The sequence below is a fragment of the Salmo salar genome, chromosome 25, assembly GCF_965601325.2.
Source record: "Salmo salar chromosome 25, fSalSal1, whole genome shotgun sequence".
Lineage (NCBI taxonomy): Eukaryota > Metazoa > Chordata > Actinopteri > Salmoniformes > Salmonidae > Salmo > Salmo salar.
The window spans coordinates 13,057,501-13,078,863 of record NC_138315.1 but is presented as its reverse complement, the minus strand read 5'-3'; the positions used below and the strand labels follow the sequence as shown (position 1 = coordinate 13,078,863).

Here is a 21,363-nt window from a genome sequence, read left to right as displayed (position 1 = left end):
AGGAATTCTGTCTGACCCTAGTACAGCTGTAAGCAAACGGGTCAGATCTGCTAGCTAGTGGGGGAGTGACAATAAGAGGGTAATGGATATTCAATAACACGCTGGATGCATCCCACAGACTTTGTATGTGCCTGGCTCCTTAAATGTGAATTTGAGTGTCTGTCCTCTGTTGTGTTGATGAAGTGCCACCAAATATCAGTACACCCCAGTGAAGGGAGAAGGGAGAGGACACAGGCCACCACAGGGAAGTCCAGCCCGGGCTTACACAAAGGGAGGGGGGCTGGTGCTGGGGCTGGCGGGGTCAACTCCAGCCGGTCACTCTGTTAGCGTCTCAGGCACAGGCGGTGTCACTTACTGTTTCACGGAGAAGCTGCGTGACCTTCTGGGAGTGAAAGTGCGATCCTCTCCTGTTTATACTCGGCCATGGATCAGTGGCTGGAATATGTCTACATCATCTCAGCCAATTTCACACAGGGGAGGAGGGCGTGGGCGGGCGGCGGGCGGCGGACACAAGCCGCTGCTTCCTCTGGCCGATGAGGCCCATCCCTCACAGCCGTCCTCTCTGACTGAAGCTGGAGTACATCTTCACAGGCAGTCACTATACTGGTCCAGGGCTGTTCTAGCACTGCTCCACTGGGCCACACAACTAGCTCTTCCCCTGGGAGGGATCCAGCCTGGATGATAATGACACGAAAATGGTTTCATCCCACTTTCAGATCCTGTTGTATTTGAGGCTTTGTTGAAATAATGTTGCATGTGGATCTTGTTTGTCGTAAAATTCTTTCAACTTTCAAAATTTAGGCAAAGTGTCTGTCATGAAGTTATATTCTAGTGACATAAAATATGGGAAATGTACCCTATTAGAGAGTCCCAGCTGAAAAAAATCCACTGTTGAAATTATCTTGGAACGGAACCCTGCTTTAAAGTAATTGATTCGTACAGTGAGGAGACGTAAAGCACTCAGGTGAATTATCAGAGAAGTAATTAATTACCTTTAATGGTTTGATCATGACAACCACGTTTGCTATAAAAGCTATTTATGATGTACATTAAGGTCAAGCTTTTCTTAATGCTGATATCGTCATTTCAAAATAAACACAAACAGTTCCGGGGACCTCTAATTAGAAAATAAGGGATTTTCTACAGAGTGGTCCATCCAATTCTGCATTAACAATCAAATTGTAATCAAACCCTACTCACTGATCCCACTTCAGACCTGCACACTACACTCCTCCTGGATGAAGCCACTTCACTTCATGCCCAATTGATCTAATTACACTGGGAGAATTTTCTCTCTTTCTGTCTCTGTGTAGAGTTGCAGTCAGAATTCTCTGTTTTAATCACAGTTATAGACCGAAGACCATTCAGTGTCCTTCTCGTCTTTCAAGGCAACGCTCATCAAATGCTTTGTCTCTCTTCATTTCCTTAATCACCAGAGCTCTGTAGAACTTCCTTCCATCTGGATCGTGTAGCTGTGCTCTCGTCTCACAATCAGCGACCCCTGTTCCCCAATTATTGGGGTGTGAATTTGGGCTCATGGGGTGACCTTCTCCGAGTGCTCCTGTCACTGACCCTTCAAGAACATCTCAGCCTCTTCTCCTCTGCTTTGTGTGTTGCATCGCATTTTTCATTTTGTGGGATCTTTATGAAGGATAAAATGAAAGGGACTGGGTCACCCCGCGTGGTGTTCTGGGGTCTCTCCACTTCAGAGGCATTGCAGAATAGCGGCCCTGTGTTTGCTTTGATTCAGTGTAAGGCACCAGCAAGTTCAAAGGTCAGAGAAGAGAAAGCATCACTCTCATGTAGTAGGCAATCACATCCAGCTTCATGCTCCCTGTACCCTAAGACACCCAGGATGGCAGCTGAACGGCTGGGGGCTTGTTTCAGGAGATATACACCACACCAAGGCAGCATATCCCTGCTTCTGATGTACACAATCCAGATCATCTGTTCTGCTCTAGTCTGCCAGGGATCCATGTCTTTTTATATTTTTTCCCCCCAATTTCGTGGTATCCAATTGGTAGTTACAGTCTTGTCTAATCGCTGCGACTCCCGCCGCAGCGATTAGACAAGACTGTAACTACCAATTGGATACCACGAAATTGGGGGGAAAAAATATAAATATAAAAAGACATGGATCCCTGGCAGACTAGAGCAGAACAGATGATCTGGATTGTGTACATCAGAAGCAGGGATATGCTGCCTTGGTGTGGTGTATATCTCCTGAAACAAGCCCCCAGCCGTTCAGCTGCCATCCTGGGTGTCTTAGGGTACAGGGAGCATGAAGCTGGATGTGATTGCCTACTACATGAGAGTGATGCTTTCTCTTCTCTGACCTTTGAACTTGCTGGTGCCTGCGACTCCCGTACGGACTCGGGAGAGGCGAAGGTCGCGAGCCGTGCGTCCTCCGAAACCCAACCAAGCTGCACTGCTTCTTGACACAATGCCCACTTAACCCGGAAGCCAGCCGCACCAATGTGTCGGAGGAAACACTGTACACCTGGCGACCGTGTCAGCGTGCACTGCACCCGGCCCACTACAGGAGTCGCTAATGCGCGATGGGACAAGGATATCCCTTCCGGCCAAACCCTCCCCTAACCCGAACGACGCTGGGCCAATTGTGCGTCGCCCCATGGGTCTCCCGGTCGCCGGCTGCGACAGAGCCTTGACTCGAATCCAGAATCTCTAGTGGCACAGCTAGCACTGCGATGCAGTGCCTTAGACAACTGCGCCACTTGGGAGGCCCAGGGATCCATGTCTGTTGAATTTTCAGGTGGAGTGTCAAGAAGCAGTGCAGCTTGGTTGGGTTGTGTTTCGGAGGACGCACGGCTCTCGACCTTCGCCTCTCCCGAGTCCGTACGGGAGTCGCAGCGATTAGACAAGACTGTAACTACCAATTGGATACCACGAAATTGGGGGGAAAAAATATAAAAAGACATGGATCCCTGGCAGACTAGAGCAGAACAGATGATCTGGATTGTGTACATCAGAAGCAGGGATATGCTGCCTTGGTGTGGTGTATATCTCCTGAAACAAGCCCCCAGACATTCAGCTGCCATCCTGGGTGTCTTAGGGTACAGGGAGCATGAAGCTGGATGTGATTGCCTACTACATGAGAGTGATGCTTTCTCTTCTCTGACCTTTGAACTTGCTGGTGCCTTACACTGAATCAAAGCAAACACAGGGCCGCTATTCTGCAAAACCCTTCCGCTCCTTATCAAACTTCCTCTTTAACTCCAGGTTGGAGCATATTGGACATATTACCTAGTGCAGGGGTGATAGAAGGTGATCCAACAATTACGCCTATTTACGGAATTATCTATCTTCCAGACCAGTTTCATATCTTGGCATATTTTAACTTTGAGCCGGAATTTAAAGAGTGATTGCTCAGAACAAGGAAGTTAAAGAGGCAATTACATAATGAAATGGGCCATCAATTCTCTTCTCAGTCTTTTTCTGTTGGAGCAGAAATGACACCAGATGTACCTGGTTTGGATGACCCTGTGAAAGTAAAACAGTTTGCATTGCAACTCCCCTTTATCAAGTGACCCTCAAAGGCTGCATGGGGTCTGCCTTGCTATTTCCATCCCATAATTCAGTTATTAATTATCTTTGGTCTCCGCGCCGCTACAGCAGTGGCCATTGTATTTACTGGGTTTCCATGGTGATTTCAGGCCATTTATTTGGTTTGTGTCAGCATTAGGACCTGTATTCAAATAGAGTCACTCTAAATATAGCAGTGGCTCATAACTCGTGGGGATTATTATTGGAAATAAAATAGCTCTTCAACAGACAACACTAGATGGAAGAATATTAATATTTCGCACCACATTGCGGAGGTGTGATATCTGTATTGCTTTCCTTACTCGACTATCTCTGAGGTAAAGTAATTATCAAGTTTTTTGTCACTCTGAACCTGTAAAAAAATGGTCATTTGCAATTTGATATGCCACTACACTTCACAAAGGGCTCCCACATCTTATAAAATAGAAAATGATTAAATCTAAATGTGTCAATAGTTTCAAACCCAGTTATTTTATCAGTTTCATGAACCTAACAGCAGCAGGGTTTTCCTCATAAACCCAGTTTCGCCTTTGTATCTCAGCCCTAACCTACTTTGTCCTTCTCCTGATGAGAGTCAGAGACAGTGGCTCCTTGGCGAAACAGGGCCCACGCCTTCTGTCACAGCCTCTAGCCCTTGGCCTACGGCAACCTGCTGCCAGGGCAACGCGCTGCCAGTTGTAGTTTTTAATTGGCCATCTGGGGAAAGCTGGATCTAGTGGCTGGATATTAATCAGTAAATTAACCCAGCCATAATACAGCTCTCCCAGTGGAGGCCCGGCAGCTGTGGGCAGACAGAGCACAGAGAGCCGCCTGGGCCGCAGTCGCCTGGGCCGCCATGCTGCTGGAGGACCTGCACTGGGACTGGGAGCCCCCGAATGGGGACGGCCCCTGATTGAACATCTCTTCGGTGTCCCCTGCCGCTCCCCTGTGTCGGCACGCCAGTGACCCCCAATTTGTCTGACAATCACATGCATGGAAGATTATCTCAAACATGTCAGCGCACACAAAAAAATAAGGGTTCCTTAAGGGTTCTTTGGGAAGGGTGATGGTTTATCTGTGGTACCATGCTGACCCAATGAACCATTTGAGTCCTTCAATGGTTCTTTGCAGTTCAAAAAAGTGTTCTTTCCTCTTTTAGTGATAATTGAAATCTAGGGGCAGCAGCTCATTAGAATATTTTGTGGCCATTTTTTGCTCACAGCTCTTTTTGTACAACCGTAAGTAAGAGTGTCATTCCAGTTTATCTAATCTGTTGTGTTTTGCTATTACATGTTATATATAACTATGGCCAGTGACGCCGTCATGTGAAAGACATGGCCTTGTGTAAATTGAGAACAGTTGAATAAGGCAGTAGTGCCCAATTCTCTCCTCAGGGACCCCCAGCTGTACCAGAGTTAGCACACCTGATTCAACTTTTTAATAGACACAATAATAAAACCTATGGAATATTAACAATATAATATGGCTATTAAACCAGGATAAATAACCTTTGAGATTGAGAACGTTTTTTATAGAACCATTCACCATAAGGTTCTATAAAGAACCATAAAAAGGGCTCTATATAGCCTCAAAAAGGGTTGTAACCATAGCAGAACCCTATTTTGGTGCTATATAGAACCTGTTTTAATGGAACCTTAGGAAAAGGTTCTTCATAGCACCATACAGATTCCATTTAGAACCTCATGAGCATGGTTCTTTATAGACCCTTAAAAAATGGTTCCATATAACACCAAAAAGGGATCCGTTATGGTTACAAGCCAAAGAACCCTGATTTGTCATTATATAGAAAAAAACATTTTTTGTGTGCAGATGTCACTGGTATTCCCGTTGTTTAAGGACAAAGCTAGTCGTTATGTGGAAAACTCCCTCACTTTGGCAAAGACTAACAGTTGTACTGAAAGCTGGAACTAACTGGTATAAACTCTTTATAATCTACACTCTTAGAAGTAGGGGTTGACTCGAGGAACCCTGGAGATTCTCAAGGAACCCTGGAGTTCCTCAAGGTACCATTGCAGTCAATGGGTTCATAGTTACACCTTCGGTTAGTTGAGAGGACCATTAATGTTTCAATGTAGCAAAGGGTTCCTGGAGGAACCCTGGACTGGAGGCGTGGCTTAGTAGGATCGTGGCTTTCAGATAGACATTTCTTGGCCACCGGTATTGTCATCACAGGTTAAGGTTGAACACTCACAGTTTTGTAGCTACAATGAGTCTTACAGAGGTGTATGAGTTCCATTTACTTTCATGAATGGCCCAAAATAACTATCTGAAAGCCCTGTCTCCAATAAGCTATGCTTCCAATATTCTGATAGTCTGTTGCCGCTACAATATATTGTTAAAAGGTTAAAAAAAATGTCACTAAAAGCTCGTTTGAACCTTTACACAGGGGCTCCTCTAGGAACCTTTTTGACCTGAAAGGGTTCCCCTGTGTGGCAATCTTTTGAACCCCACAAGGTTCTTCGAGGCTCCTTTACTTCTAAAGGTGTTAGCATTCCTCAGTTTGGCTGTCCCTTAAAAGACATTCGCTTGAAAATGAGAAATAGTACCGTTTGTACAGTTTGAGACGCCCTAGCCAGTATACATTTCCTCAAAATAGACTGAAGTAATCTAAGATAACTCAAGAAATGTGTCATTAATTTTTGCGTTTTTGCCGAGGAGATCTTAGACACAATTTTACGTTTAACTAAGATGTTTGGTGCAGTATTTCTCAATAAAAAAAGAGTTGTGTCTCATTGAATGACAACAAAGACTTTATTGAAGAATCTGTTGACCAATCGCCAACGAAGGGGCGTAGATTTCAGCTCCGAACTTCCCTCACCAAAGTCCAAAATGAACAAAAACGTCACAAAATGTCATAATATATGCACAAACTCTTCTGAACTGTTTTGGCTGGGAAGCATGCGGATGCCTTAAGAGTGTACAGAAGTTTAACAAGTAGTGAGTTAAGGTCTTGACCATTTAAAATGTTCCTCTGTGTGTATTCTCGGTATACCATTCAGTGTGTTGGTGTGTTCGACTGACTGGAATCACTAAGCGAACCAATTAAATGCCCTAATGAATATACAACAGCTTATTGGGATCAATTAACAGCCCAAACAACAGCCAGCGGTGGCTTTACATTCACTACATTCACAACACCTAGCTTAAAATAGAAGGCTATACACACACATATTTACATATAACATAGCGTACCACATAATGTCTCATGTTCTACAAATAAAATTGATAGGTGAAATCAACATGCAGTTGTGCATGAGAAAGCAGGTCAAAGACAAACAACATGGTGGGTGGCGCTTGTGCTGTATTGTCAGAGTGAGCTCTATGACAGTGACCCATTGACCCAAGCAGGTTTTCAGAAAGTACTTCATACGAGTGATGCTTTTAAAAAGCTTTGAAGACCACCTTCAGTGATACTTGTCCTGTAGCCCAACAGATTTTTCTATTGAAATGCCCCAAAAAATTGACTTAGTCTATGAAAGCAAATCTCCTCATTGGTGAGTGTGTTTATACTTTAATTATACGACATACAATGTCATAGGGTCACATTGTGCCAATACACCAGTTCAGTTAGTAGGTCTACAAAGCTGAGTTGCAATGACAGGAGTTGCCCTCGACAATGACAATGCGTCATAGACAAACAATGGCAACAATTAAAACCCTACACCACTCTCTGCTCATGAATAATAAACACAAAAAGCTTGGATGCACGTTGCTTATGCCAGCTGACCCTATGGCAGCATTTTATGGAGTCATCACGCTCCACCATCATAAATGAACCGCCTCACATTTCTACCTGGATGTCAATACATTTTGAGGGGGCCTCATCTCCATAGGCACACGTCTCCATTTCCCACATGCGCTGACGACAGACATGAAATAATTACCATGCAAGGAGTTGCACGTTTTCCTTTCTAATTTTAAGGGTCAACAGCGTTTTAATACCATTTTAAACACATACCCAATGTTTTTTTTTTTTTATGGGGCATGTACAAGCGGCTTTTGATAGCTCAACCAGCCAAGCGTGGTTAAAGAGAGCCCCGGTTGCAGCTGCTTCCAAGCCCCACTTAATTTAGCCTTGTGACCCCGTCTCACCTGAGACTGCATGGAAATCATAATGCAGTTCAACTGTGGGAAAAAAATTATATATTGTGTATTTACCCTAAATATTTATGCAGGACCTACTAGCAGTGATGCTTGCTCCTAATAAAAGGGACAACTTTGCCTTTGTAACTTGGGTTAACGCTAGGTTGCAGCCACACTGCCCCAGGCCGTTGTTTTCAACATTATCATTTTGATTGGATGTTTTTTTGGAGTTTACATGTATAACGTTTTATAGTATGCGGTAGTTGAAATTGTTGAGAGAGCCATTCTGAATGAATAGCCTACTGTATATTCAAAGCTTAGTTTAGAATTTATGAATGTATGTGTCAATAAAGAAATCTCAGCCCACACAGATACAGTGTAATGCAGGAAACATTGTGCTTGGTGTAGTGCCTCTACTGTAATACATTTACATATTATGACTCCCGGGAAAAGACAGGATACCTAGAGTTATACTGTTTATTTCTACACAGATGGTCTACTATGGTCAACACAGGATGACCAGGATATAACAAGGTGCTATAGATTTGTAGAACTGTATATAGGTCCTTATTTCTATTTCTTATTTCTTTATTTGTCCTGGTTGACACATAGTGACAGCTGCGTTGGAGGCCCATCGTGTCTATTGCGCTACATCTGAAGATTTCTTATGATACCTAAGCGTTGAAACGCCAAGCAGAGGACACAATAAGGGAAACATACTCACTGTATGTCAGAAACATACTCACAATCAGACTTCCTGGATAAACATTTTAAGAATGTGTCAATAATGATTTGTCTCTTGACAAGGAGATCACGTGAGCCCTTTAGCAGCGAAGAAGCACAATGGCCTACTCAGACGCTCGTCAGCTTCTGTATTTACACTGCAGAAGGTGTGCTACTGTATGTAGCTTGGAGGATCTCTCCCACTCGCCTTTAAGACGACTGTATAGAGAGTCAAGCAGAGAGGGTGTCTCATCAGCACAGCTAACGGGGTATCTGGTCAGGTCATTAGCTCTCCTCTTATTGAAATTCCTCCAGCCAAATAAACCAAATGAAGCTAAATTAAGCTGTAGATGGCCAGGATGGCTAATACAACCCATTAATATGCTGCCATGCCAACGCGTTCACTGTTCTATTCCTCCCTGCCTGCCTCCAGAGTCACAGCACACGCAGACATGCCTCTCTCTCTCTTCTCTTTCTCTGTCGTTCTCTGTCGCTCTCTCTCTCTCTCTCTCTCTCTCTCTCTCTCTCCTCGCTCTCTCTCGCTTTGTCTCTCTCCCTCTCCATCTCCCTCCCTCCCTCTCTCCTTGTCTGTGGGCCCTAATGGCGAGCGTGTACAGCAGCTCTGACACCGTCACATCTGCTGGCAGAGAGAGTCTCTCCCTCACCACACAGCCTGCTAATGAGATCTTCCCCATTTAATTAATACCATAAGAATTTTAATTCTGACTGAATCAATTTAATGTGATGTGATTTTGTCAGCTCTATTCCCCAAGTAAGGAAAAAAACTGAGCGGGCCTGATGCTTATTACATACATCATTTCACGGGCCCTGCATTCCCTGCTGACTTAAACAAATTCTAATTAAGACTAATTAAAGCATCATTTATGAAAACGCTTGTGATAGTTATGCAAACATTCTGGGTGGGTATGCTTTGCATGATAATTAGCCCCTGGTTTAAATTAAGACCTGTTCCTTGGCAATTATGCCAGCCACAAACCAGGACCTCATGGAAAACAGTCTTTATTCCATTCCTGCAATTAAATATGAGACTTACTTATGAACTATCCATTCAAAATGCATTTGAAAAGAAGAAAGGGAAGATTATGACTTGATGAGTTGATTTCCCCCGTTTTCTTTTATCTGTCAGGTATTGTAGAAAGACTGGGCTCTGAGTTCTTTATTTGAGTTGCAGTGGGGTTAAAGTGAGGATCATAAGCCCTCTGCAGTGACTGATATACAAGCTGACACCTGCTGTCTTTAGTTGAGGTGATTAGTCCATGTTTTCTAGGTGGCTTTTCATCACGTTAACGCATGTGAAGCAGATGTGACCAGACTGGTCTTACTCACTCTCTCTTTTCTCTCTCTCTCTCTCTCTCTCTCTCTCTCTCCTTTTCTCTCTCTCTCTCGCTCTCGCTCTCTCTCGCTCTCTCGCTCTCGCTCTGTGAGAACTCAGATCTTTAACACTGCCTTATCTAACCAAATCACTCTATATGGGTGTCTAGATAAGCATCTTTGGGTTATAGAAAAGCGCCATTAAATAAGACCCATTTTGTAACAATTCATTATATCTTCATGCAATACTTGTCAAAAAAAGCATTTTTATTCAAAACTAACCACTCTTGTAATATAACAATAATTCCCCCCCCAGCTTTTTTCCTTATAAAATTAGATTTGGATATTTTCTGTTGAAATTGTACTGACTGTGCCTCCGTGTTTTGTTTTGGCTCAAGTTATTCTGTGCATGATGAGGAACATACGCTCTGAGAACCGGTGTTGATGCAGAGCGTTGATGTATCACAGGGACCCCTGTACGTTTTCCCCTGCCTGTATTCATGTGCTGATCCGTTGCTTATGTCTGCCGCCTCTTAATAGACATCCTGCAGAAAGCAGTTCTTTATCAGGCTTTTAGCAGACGTTTATGACACCATTACACCTCGCTTACTCTGTTGATACAGCACACTCCCTCACGGGGCATTGTTCCATCGTGCTGCAGCCAGGGCTATTCATACTAAGCTGGGCCTGGGTAGTATTGTGAGGTTTTGTAGATAGGCACTTAAATGGCACTTCACTTTCTACTATATCGATGCTTGTCAGAACAATTCACTTTGTAGATATTGGCAGGCCATTCTGTGGTCCTCCGTCTAATTTTGGCTTTCAACTGGGCTGCCCTTCCTTGGTGACGCAATGTTAAAGTAAAGTTGGATTTTCTACCTTCTGATGTGCCACAGTCTTATTGGAAGGTTTGCTTTGAAACAAATACCAGTCCAAGCAGGTGTGTCAGTCTAATGAAGTCAACAGCCGCGGAGCTTCTTTCCACCTGCACTTCATAATTCTCCGATGAAGTTATTACTTTCCGTTGTGCTCAGGTGGCGAGACAAGCCAATGTTGTTTACGTGTTTACTCAACACTTATCACTTCTGTCGTGTTTGTTTAGTTTACCCCGTCTCTTCGATTTTGGCATTGCCTCGGCTATATTGCTCTTCACTTCTTGTGAGGCAGCTGGTTCAATAAGAAGACGGCGCTATTCCCAAATCTGTTTCATGTAGAGGTTGAGGGAGGCGGCGGAGACTGTGGGGAGCACGCTAGAAAACAAACCCGAGAACCACCCACACTCTTGTTATTAACGTGCACTGCCTAGATCTCCCCTGTACATGCAGATGGCATGGTGCTCCCAGATTTCATTTGAGCTAATCTAATCCCCCCACTGCTCCCACTAGAAAAGACGAGTATTAGCAGCCATATGTCAACCAGATTTGTCAGATTATTCATTACAATTAATTGCTGTTCTCACTTAAGGCCTTTAAGGCTGTGAATTGCTCTGAAATCTATTGCAAACACCAAAATTATGAGTAAAAGACTTTAGCCCTGTCATTCAAATTTCAGGCTGACCTTTAGAAGAGGCTGGCGCTTCCACAGGAGCAGGAGGGAGAGGCTTCCTAATTGGGGTTGCTTCAGCCCTTTTCTTTATTTTCAAACTATTGTAAAGGTAGACAGTCTGTCTATGTTGACAGTGGAGACGGGGTTTGAAAGCCAGACGAGTCCATAATGTTTCTATTCCACTGTCCATGGAAGTAAAGAGTATTTCATTTTATTTGTATTGTATTTGTCAATATGATCAAAATGTATGATTCTTATTTATTTCATCGTTATCAATAACTTGATGCCATTGATTGCGAAACTGTACTGTTGTTGTGAAACTGCTCTGTCAACGGAATTCCAATGTGGAACTTTTAGAGTGGTAGCTGGGTTGCAGCCTTATAACCACCTGAATTAATGTCCTGTCCAAAAGAATCAGCCATAATACTTTAGTGATAAATGTTTCTATAGTTAAGGCTAGGCCCTTACCAGAGAGATAAACTATACAAAACCTATTCCAACCGACTCAAGTCACATTGACCAGAACAATAATAAAACAAGCCATTGACTATTACATGTAAAACATTAAATGACATGTTCTCCTCTGGAAATGGTGGTCGTGGATTTGCTCACTTATTCTCCATTAGAAACCGACCAGATTGCTTCAATCAAATTCACTAGTCCTCGAAAAGGAAAACTCATGTCTCCCAAGCAAATTATAACAATGTGATTGACATGAAATTCATGTGGCTGATTCTTTGCTGATGAAATATTTTTGGTTAATTACGGCGTCGAAGCGCTAGAGAAGTGATTTTATGCTGTTCTGATTGGCTCACTTAATTGTGCTTTATGAGACTGGGGCTTATCTGAGGACGGTGAGACCCTGAGTTAGACTTTAAGTGGGTGGTAGAGATCATTTTCTGGCTGTATTACCGAGCCCACCGTTAATGAGAAGGTGGAGGTAAGAGAATCCATCCCGATATCAATCTCTGTCTGTAGTGTGTCCCACCTTTCCATTCGTTGTCTTATTCACGTCAGGTCCTACTCACAATCACATGAGGATTGGTAAAGTTATACTGTTTGCTTATCTCACGCATTAGTAAGGTAATTATGATGCAATGAAAATGCATTGGATGTGATAAGAGGATATGATAGGAAGTAGTTGTCCTATAGGCATCCTCTCTTTCTGGATTTTACGGCCAGATTTGTTTCAACGTAGCGCTGAGCTGTTCAGTGAGAGCTCCTATCCGGCTGTGTATTGGGGGAGGGGGAGGGAGGGAGGGGTGGAGGGTTGTTGAAATATTTCAGATTCTCCCCTATACACATGGCACCTAGTGGATCGATGGTTGAAATGTGGATGATGCCTCGCCTGGGCTCGTCACTGTACTCCTGTAGACGGACACTTCCTCATTATACTACAATACGCTTGGCACTAAAGGTCAATCTCTCAGAACATAATCACACACGATCAAAACCACAAACTTCTTATACCAAGAAGACAGTAAATAGCTGGAGGGTTTATTTTCTACTACCACAGAAGTGCTTCCAGTCTGTTTATAAGCTGATAGTGTGGGGGTGACATGAATTAAGAACCTACAGATATTGTAGTAACTTTGACTATGGACAGTGATGCATATTAATGTGTATATGAATGTGTGAAAATACTACTTGATATACTGTAGAATTTGGAGATTTATTAAAATCACTATCTTTCTGAACAGTTTTTGATAATGCTGCTGATTTGTGTATGGTTAATGACTGCCCTCCAAAGTCAGACATTTGCATTTTTGGGGTTAAAATCGAAGAGGTGGAGCTTGGTGTCCAATCTCTTTTCTTCTGAACCGAGGATCAGGTTGTCATGATACGAAACGTCAAAGTCAGAGACAGAGAGATAGAGAGAGAGAGAGAAACACATTCCTCTCCTCCATATTAACATAATGAGGAAAACACACTTAGTGGGTCATGACCTGATGTCATCTGATTATACCCATGATTAATGATATCCTTTTACCAAAACACTCAGACCCCATACTGTATCTGATAGCTTTGATCAACTCATCTACATTTTTTTCCCTGGTCCTTGTTTTGCAAATGCTTGGTTTGATCAACAGTTCGGTTTTATTTAAAAATCCTCGTTTTATTTCAAGAGAAACTCCCCTCAAAAACGTTATTTTGGTATTTTTTTCATTAGTCCACATTTTAGGACTGTACCAATAGTGGACTAATGAAAAAAAAATGGATAAAGATGGTTTTTGAGGGGATGTTCCCTTTAAGATTACTTTCGTTTTAAAGGGGTAATCCAGAATTGTTACATCTATTTTTGGACTGTAGTATTCGAGGACAACAGTGGCAGTAAATGAAGGGGGAATCGAAGAAGTGTAGTTGGATACATCCATGTGTGCTTCTGCTTCCCATTGGTTCTGAGGATTCTGTGTTCCTATTAGGATGACACATAGGAACAGTTGGAAGCACAGCTTGTAACTGGTCTACAACAAGCAGTCAAAGAACAACACTTTCCACAAAGTCCTTGAGATGGTCTCGAAATGGTTTGATTTTTGTTTGTCGACGGTAAGGAAAAATCCTAGACTTTTGTGAAAACAATTTTGTCAGGTTACCACTCAGTCTCCTCTCCAGATAACAATGTGCACTGTAGTGGATGACTCAGTGTAAACTATTTTCCTCTGTTTTGCCTCTGTCCAGTCGCTATGCAGACACAAAGCCCTCAGTGTTGCCTGGATGTAGGCTACAATGTCCGTCTGTCTACTTAATTGCAAGTGGGATGAATGTTCATTTACGCAGTAAAAACCTTCTTTGTAACACTTTTATAGCCCAGAGGTGTAGATTTACATCTTAGGGAGACAATGAATTTTTGCTTGTTCAAACGGGGGTGACAGGGGCCCGGCATTCCTTGGCCTCCTACACCACATTGTTCTATTGTTTGTGATCACCTCACTGCCACGAGGAGTCCCATTTGGTGTAGGGGGCAGGGCCTCGTGACCTTTGTATGAACTTGGGCACAGGGCGACATTCTGGCACTCTATTGGTTCAATATGTGTTGTTAAGACTTGAGAGTGCACATGCCTAGCTGAGCTCCCTTGTGTCTAGACTCCATGGTGCACTGCGCCGATATTAGTTTGATTCTGTGTTTAGGGTAGGGATTGGAGCATTGCATTGCGTATGACATTGTGTTCATTCATAGACATACTGCTGTCTAAATGTGTCCCAGAGAAATATAGATATGATCAACATCAGATGTGCTGTAAGCAGACTAGAGGTTGCTAGTTGCGGTGCTGTACTTGTAGTGCTGTGTATTGTGTAGACTAGTGTTGTATAATTATATGACAGGAGTTTCAAGCCTCAGGGGGATCACTGCTAGATTTCAGTAGAAAGGTTCCCAAGTGCCCCATGTTTATTTTCAACAAATCAGTCCAGCATCTGTGTATGGGGCTGTCAGAAAAATTAATGAAAAGTCATTCTAATAGGTGACCTCTGACCTACTTCATATTTTCTGTCAATTATGACAGTATGAAGTGATGCATAATTATGAGGCTTGGTTGGCCTATTAAAATTCACCAATAATTTGTGTTTATACAAAGTTACCCCTAGACCACATTATTTTCACCACTGGTAGCCATGCATAACTAATTTATCACTCCCAAAGAAAACAAAACAGCAGCCATTTTAACAAGAGTGCATTGGAATATTACAAATATACATAGCTATAAACATAATATGTTCATATTACACACACACTGACCATGCATGGATTCAAGGGATACAGTTCCAGTGAATAAATACAAATGAATATCTACTGTACTGTGCTATTTCTTAATCAGCTGTTTGCATTGCTAGTGGCTGCATACATTCTCCCTCTCAATATGACACCACTATGGGCTAATTGTTTTTTGTTAATGATACCTTATTCACCAGTAAACGCTACGCAGACCTCTTGGGCTCTTGTGTAACTCAGGTATGTGTAATTACATTTCTTAAGGTCAACCTCTCACCAGGACGAATTAGTGAAATTGCATAGTTGACCACTTCAGGGCTCAGATGCAAATGCAATTAACTATAGCTAATAGATCTGTATTACAATGTAAGACAATGACATGGCTGGATCCCGATTGACACAGAGGCTCATGACTGATGAAATACATATTTTTTTGTTGAAAATGTCATCTTTGAAATTTCTTGACAGTTTTTGTCTTTTTATTTATTTGTAAAGTATTAAAATAAGTAGTGGCTAATTTGATTATTTGTTAATTAAGGACAAGTGTATCTGTTGTTAATCCTGAATGCCATTGTGAATGCTGAGTTATACACCATCACATGATTGGTTTTCTCCCACAATAATAGACAGGCTATGAGATATTGATCAGAGGCTATCCTGGTCAATCCTGGTCAATAAACCCCTGCCTCTCTGGCTGGCTTGCAGGCACGAGGGTATCCGGAGGAAACCAAATGATGGAGGCCCAGGTATGAGCCGGCTAGCTACTGATAGTCCCCTGCGGTCTTGTAGAACTGGGCAATGCAAATGTACAAGAAACAGGACCTAAGCTTGGTGGAGGTCTTTCAATCACAGAAGGGCAATAGTTCAACCCCCGCCATGCATAATCCCAGCCTTGAAACCCCAGGGATTTGGCGCTGCTCCGCGCTCCAACCTGGTCAATGGCACAAAGATATTAGATAGCCATATGTAGGTAAACAGACCTCTCATGATAACACAATACGATCGCTTCCTTTCCACACAGGAATATATTTAAGCTCAATTTGTTCTTCTGCTGGAAAGCTAAAATTGAAGGCTTAGCTTTTAGCCAAGGCCACCAGAATTCCATGCAGCCGTTTGCGTTGTTTAACATCCCTGATATATCTCTTGCTGAGAAGAAATTGGTATCTCTTCTCCATGAATTAAGTTCCCAGTGTGTTTGTATTACACCCCAGCTTGGACTAAAGAGCTGTTGGCGGAGGAAGGGGCCTGGTGCTAGCCGAGGGTGTGGAGTGTGTTTAGAGGGAGGGATGATGAAAAGATGAAAAACACACTCAAATCCTCACAAACCCTTATGACAGAGAATGGTTTGGCACAGTGTAAAGTTACTTTCAAACCTGCATTTCAGCAAATGATCAAAATGAGTCTAAATGGTAGTAAACTGATATGTTCTTAGCTTGTTAGGATATTATCTAATTGTGATATATTACTTATGATAGCTGTTGTCATATGTGTGACAGCAAAAAATTGAACTCACGTTCCGGTACCTTCTGTATAGCTACCCTCTGAATATGATGCAACACTTGGTTGCTACCCAGGTATTTTAATGGTTAGGGAAGCTACTCTATCGCTGACCTAAGATTCTCTTTCTTTCACACACACACACACACACACACACGGACGCCTGACACACTCATTCATGCATGCGCACACACATGCACATGTACACACACAGACACACACAACCGTGCGTGCACACACACACACACACACACACACACACACACACACACACGCACACAAAGCTCAAGTTGAATAGAGCGTCTGTCTGTGTGGGGGAGGGGAGAGTGGGGGAGGGGAGGTGAGAGGGCAGAGGGGGCCGGGGGTTGACAGCGTGCTCCAGGTCCCCGTCCCTCAACTGGTCCCCCAGCAGCCCAGCAGGAGCCACTCCAGCCTGAGAGAGGATCCTTCCGGCCAGCGGGAGATCCGGGGGGGGGTTGGGCATGGAGAGACATAGCAAAGGCCACTTTAGACCCCCCTCACATTAGACAAGTGAAAAGAGCTCAGTGATGAGGAGCCGACACTGATCATTCAACCCTATCTGTTTGTCCATTATTTCAGACAGGGTGAAGTGACAGGATAAAACGTATTTAAAATAAAATAGATGATCTGCTTTTTGTTTGAAACAAATGTAGCAGAAATAGCCACAGGAGAGCATAGACACCGCTACGGTCCTCTCAAATAGCTCTGCTCAAGTCAGATTATGGTTCAGGTTATTTTCCTTCACTCTAGGAGAAATTCCATCATTTTCATCACTAAAAAACATGAACGTTTAGTGCAAATGTTTTTAATAAATACACAAGATGGCCAAAACTATGTGGACACCCCGTCAAATTAGTGGATTCAGCTATTTCAGCCACACCCGTTGCTGGCAGGTGTATAAAATCAAGCACACTGCCATGCAATCTCCATAGACAAACACTGGCAGTAGAATGGCCCATACTGACGAGCTCAGTGACATTCAATGTGGCACAGTCATAGGATGCCACCTTTCCAACAAGTAAGTTTGTCAAATTTCTGCCCTGCTAGAGCTGCCCTGGTCAACTGTAAGTGCTGTTATTGTGAATTTGAAATGTCTAGGAGCAACAACGGCTCAGCCATGAAGTGGTAGGCCACGGAAGTTCACAGGACGGCACCGCCGAGTGCTGAAGCGCGTAGCGCGTAAAAATTGTCTGTCCTCAGTTGCAACACTCACTACCAGTTCCAAACTGCCTCTGGAAGCAAAGTCAGAACAGTTCATAACTGTTTGTCGGGAGTTTGATGAAATGGGTTACCAACAGCAGCACACAAGCCTAAGATCACCTTGCACAATTCCCAGCGTCGGCTGGAGTGGACTCTGGAGCAGTGGAAACGAGTTCTCTGGAGTGAATCACGCTTCATATTCAGCAGTCCGACGGACAAATCTGGGTTTGGTGGATGCCAGGGAAACGCTACCTGTCCCGATGCATAGTGCCAACTGTAAAGTTTGGTGGAGGAGGCATAATGGTCTGGGGCTGTTTCATTGTTCAGGCTAGGCCCCTTAGTTCCAGTGAAGGAAAATCTTAATGCTACAGCATACAATGACATTCTAGATGATTCTGTGCTTCCAATTTTTTGTCAACAGTTTGGGAAAGGCCCTTTCCTGTTTCAGCAGGACAATGCCCCCGGGCACAAAGTGAGGTACACACAGAAATAGTTTGTCAAGATCGGTGTGGAAGAACTTGACTGGCCTGTACAGAGCCCTGACCTCAAACCCATCGAACACCTTTGGGATGTATTGGAACGCCGACTGCGAGCCAGGCCTAATCGCCCAACACCAGTGCCCGACCTCACTAATGCTCTTGTGGCTGAATGGAAGCAAGTCCCTGCAGCAATGTTCCAACATCTAGTGGAAGGCCTTCCCAGAAGAGTGGAGGCTGTTATAGCAGCAAAGGAGGGACCAACTCGATGAGCAGGTGTCCACATACCTTTGGCCATGTAGTGTATATTCAGATATAAATATACATTTTCTGTTGACTATGCTTACAAAATAACCTATTTATGCATGGCTGTGTTTTTTATTTTCATCACAGAACTTCTGAGGAAGTTATCTCAAAGAAGACAAAAAAACAGAAATGGCTACAATGCCTTCAGAAAGTATTCATACCACTTGACTTATTCCACATGTTGTTGTGTTACAGCCTGAACTCAATACCCCATAATGTCAAAGTGAAAACATGGTTACATACATTTCTTATTTACAACCGAGTCAATACTTTGTAGAAGAAATTTTGGCGGCGATTACAGGGATTACAGCTGTGAGTCTTTCTGGGTAAGTTTTCAAGAGCTTTGCACACCTAGATTATACAATATTTGCCCATTACTCTTTTAAAAATTCTTCAAGTGCTGTCAAATTGATTGTTGATCATTGCTAGACAGCCATTTTCAAGTCTTTCAATAGATTTTCAAGCAGATTAAATTCAAAACTGTAACTAGGCCACTCAAAAATGTCATTTTTTTTGGCCACATTTTTTTTAGTATTACTTGAGTAACTTTCTATTTCGGTATCTATTCTTTTACTCAAGTATGACAATTGGGTACTTTTTCCACTATTGGATTTGCCCCAAAAATAGCATTTTGTATTCAGGAAAAAAAGTGAATTGCTTTGACACATTTTCTGCAGTATTACTTTAGTGCCTTGTTGCAAACAGTATGCATGTTTTGGAATATTTTTATTATGTACAGGCTTCCTTCTTTTTACTCTATTTTGGTTAGTATTGTGGAGAAACAACATTGTTGTTGATCCATCCTTAGTGTCTGCAGCCATTAAACTGTAACTGTTTTAAAATCACAACTGGCCTCATGGTGAAATCCCTAAGCAGTTTCTTTCCTCTCCGGCAACTGAGTTAAAAAAGACAGCTGTATCTTTGTAGTGACTGTTTTTTTTTTATACACTATCCAAAGCTTAATTAATAACTTCACCATGCTCAAGGTGATATTCAGTGTCTTTTTTCTTTTTTTTTACACCTTCTTTGTGAGGCATTGAAAACCTCCCTTGTCTTTGTGGTTGAATCTGTGCTTGAAGTTCACTACTCAATTTAGGGACCTTACAGATAATTGTGTGGGGAACAGAGATGGGTTAGTCATTCAAAAATATTATTGAACTCGGACTGAGTCTATGCAACTTATTATGCGATTTAAGCACATTTTCACTCCTGAACTTATAAAAGCTTGCCATAACAAAGAAGTTGAATACTTACTGACTGAAGACGTTTCAGCTTTTCATTTTGTATTCATTTCTACAATTTTCTTCAAACAAAATTCCACTTTGACATTATGAGGTATTGTGTGTAGATCAGTGACACAACAAAATGTGGAAAAGGAAATGGGTGTAAATACTTTCTGAAGGCACTGTACTTCCTACCCCTGTAAACCATGTGGGTGCTTGTTCAGAAATGTAGGCACTCGTGAGTGTGCGATGATAATGACGGGATAATAGGATTCTATTAGCCGTTCAGTTTTTGCACGCCTAATAATTAGATAATTGAATGACGCTAATTTAGAGAAAATGAGAGACCCAGTGGTGTTAATGCAACCTGTGTTTCCAGATGCTTGTCTCTAAACAGCTAAGTGAACTACCTCATCATAGCCCACCATCTGGGAATTCCCCTCCGATGCAGGAATAGGAGATGGTGCCATTACAGATTTTAAAACAGGCACCTGATGTTACAACTCACCAAGTTAAAGGGTCCATTTAGGGTCTCTCACTAACGAATATGGTCTTAAGCATATTAAGCTTCGCACCCTGATTATTGACTTCCAGTTCATTTAGGCACTGCCGTAATGCTAATTTCAACTTTTTAGATGAAGGTAAATAAGGTCATTACCGTTTGTTCGACATTAGCATATCTCACCGGTGTAATTCTCCCAGAATATTGCACTGCGGCTGCTTCCCTGCTTCCTTCAGTCAAATCATTCAGTGCCACACCAACACAAAGATGGGAGACAGACTAATTTATCGCAAAATTTGCACCGGAGTATAAAAAAATCATGCAAATGAGCAGGGTTCTCAATTGGAAGACACAGCATTTGGGTGACATTAATCAAATAAAAATATGCAGACAAAGGTGACAGTAATCCCAATACCCCACATAAATGGCACAGCTGTGATTCTGCTCATCCTACACTTACTTGTACAGTATGCATGTACCGCAACAAAAAAATCCCATACATTAAAATAACTGTCTAATGTAACACCTTTCATTTTAGCTCTGTAGTCCAATGACTATGCCTTGCTATAAGGGCGATTTGACTCGTTTTCACACTTATATATCGTATGCAGTGTCTGCTAATTACAACCATTGAATTACGAGTTAAAATCCTTTTTGTCTTCTATTGTTGCCTTATACTTCAACCCAGAAGTTGAGAGTCAGTTTTCAAGATGAGCAATGTGATTGATATTGATATGTGACCCCTTATGAGCTTATGGTCTCTGTATGCTGAACTCCATGTCTTTCTTTGTTCCATATAGAGTAGACAGTAGATAGTCCAACAGGACTTCTTGATGTGAGAAGTCCCAACCATAGAAATAGACCCATTACAGACCCATTGACTTGAATGAGGACGCCCATTCTAGAGGTTGTATTTCTATGGTCCTAGTTTCCTCGATTAGAGAGCCGTGCGGCGGCGGCACCACATCAAACTGTGTGCTCTCCTCTTTCCTGAGTTGTAGTGGAACCCGCCTAATCCCCCCAACAGAGCCCGTCAAGCCAGCATGCAAACAGAGCTCACCATGGACTATCCCCGCGTAGTGGGAGCAAACCAACATCATAACAAAGGGTGTTTATGGGGGGAAAAAAGATGGTCGTGCAGCCGAGCAGAAAGGGCTTAGCAGTGATCAGACCCCGCGATCA

The 21,363-nt window shown here is 42.7% G+C and overlaps 1 pseudogene; it reads right to left on the bottom strand.

The window, feature by feature from the left end:
- Nucleotides 1–446: 446 nt before the first annotated feature.
- The window catches only part of LOC106586077 (glycerol-3-phosphate dehydrogenase, mitochondrial-like), a 72,430-nt pseudogene continuing 51,513 nt past the window's right edge, over nt 447–21,363 (bottom strand).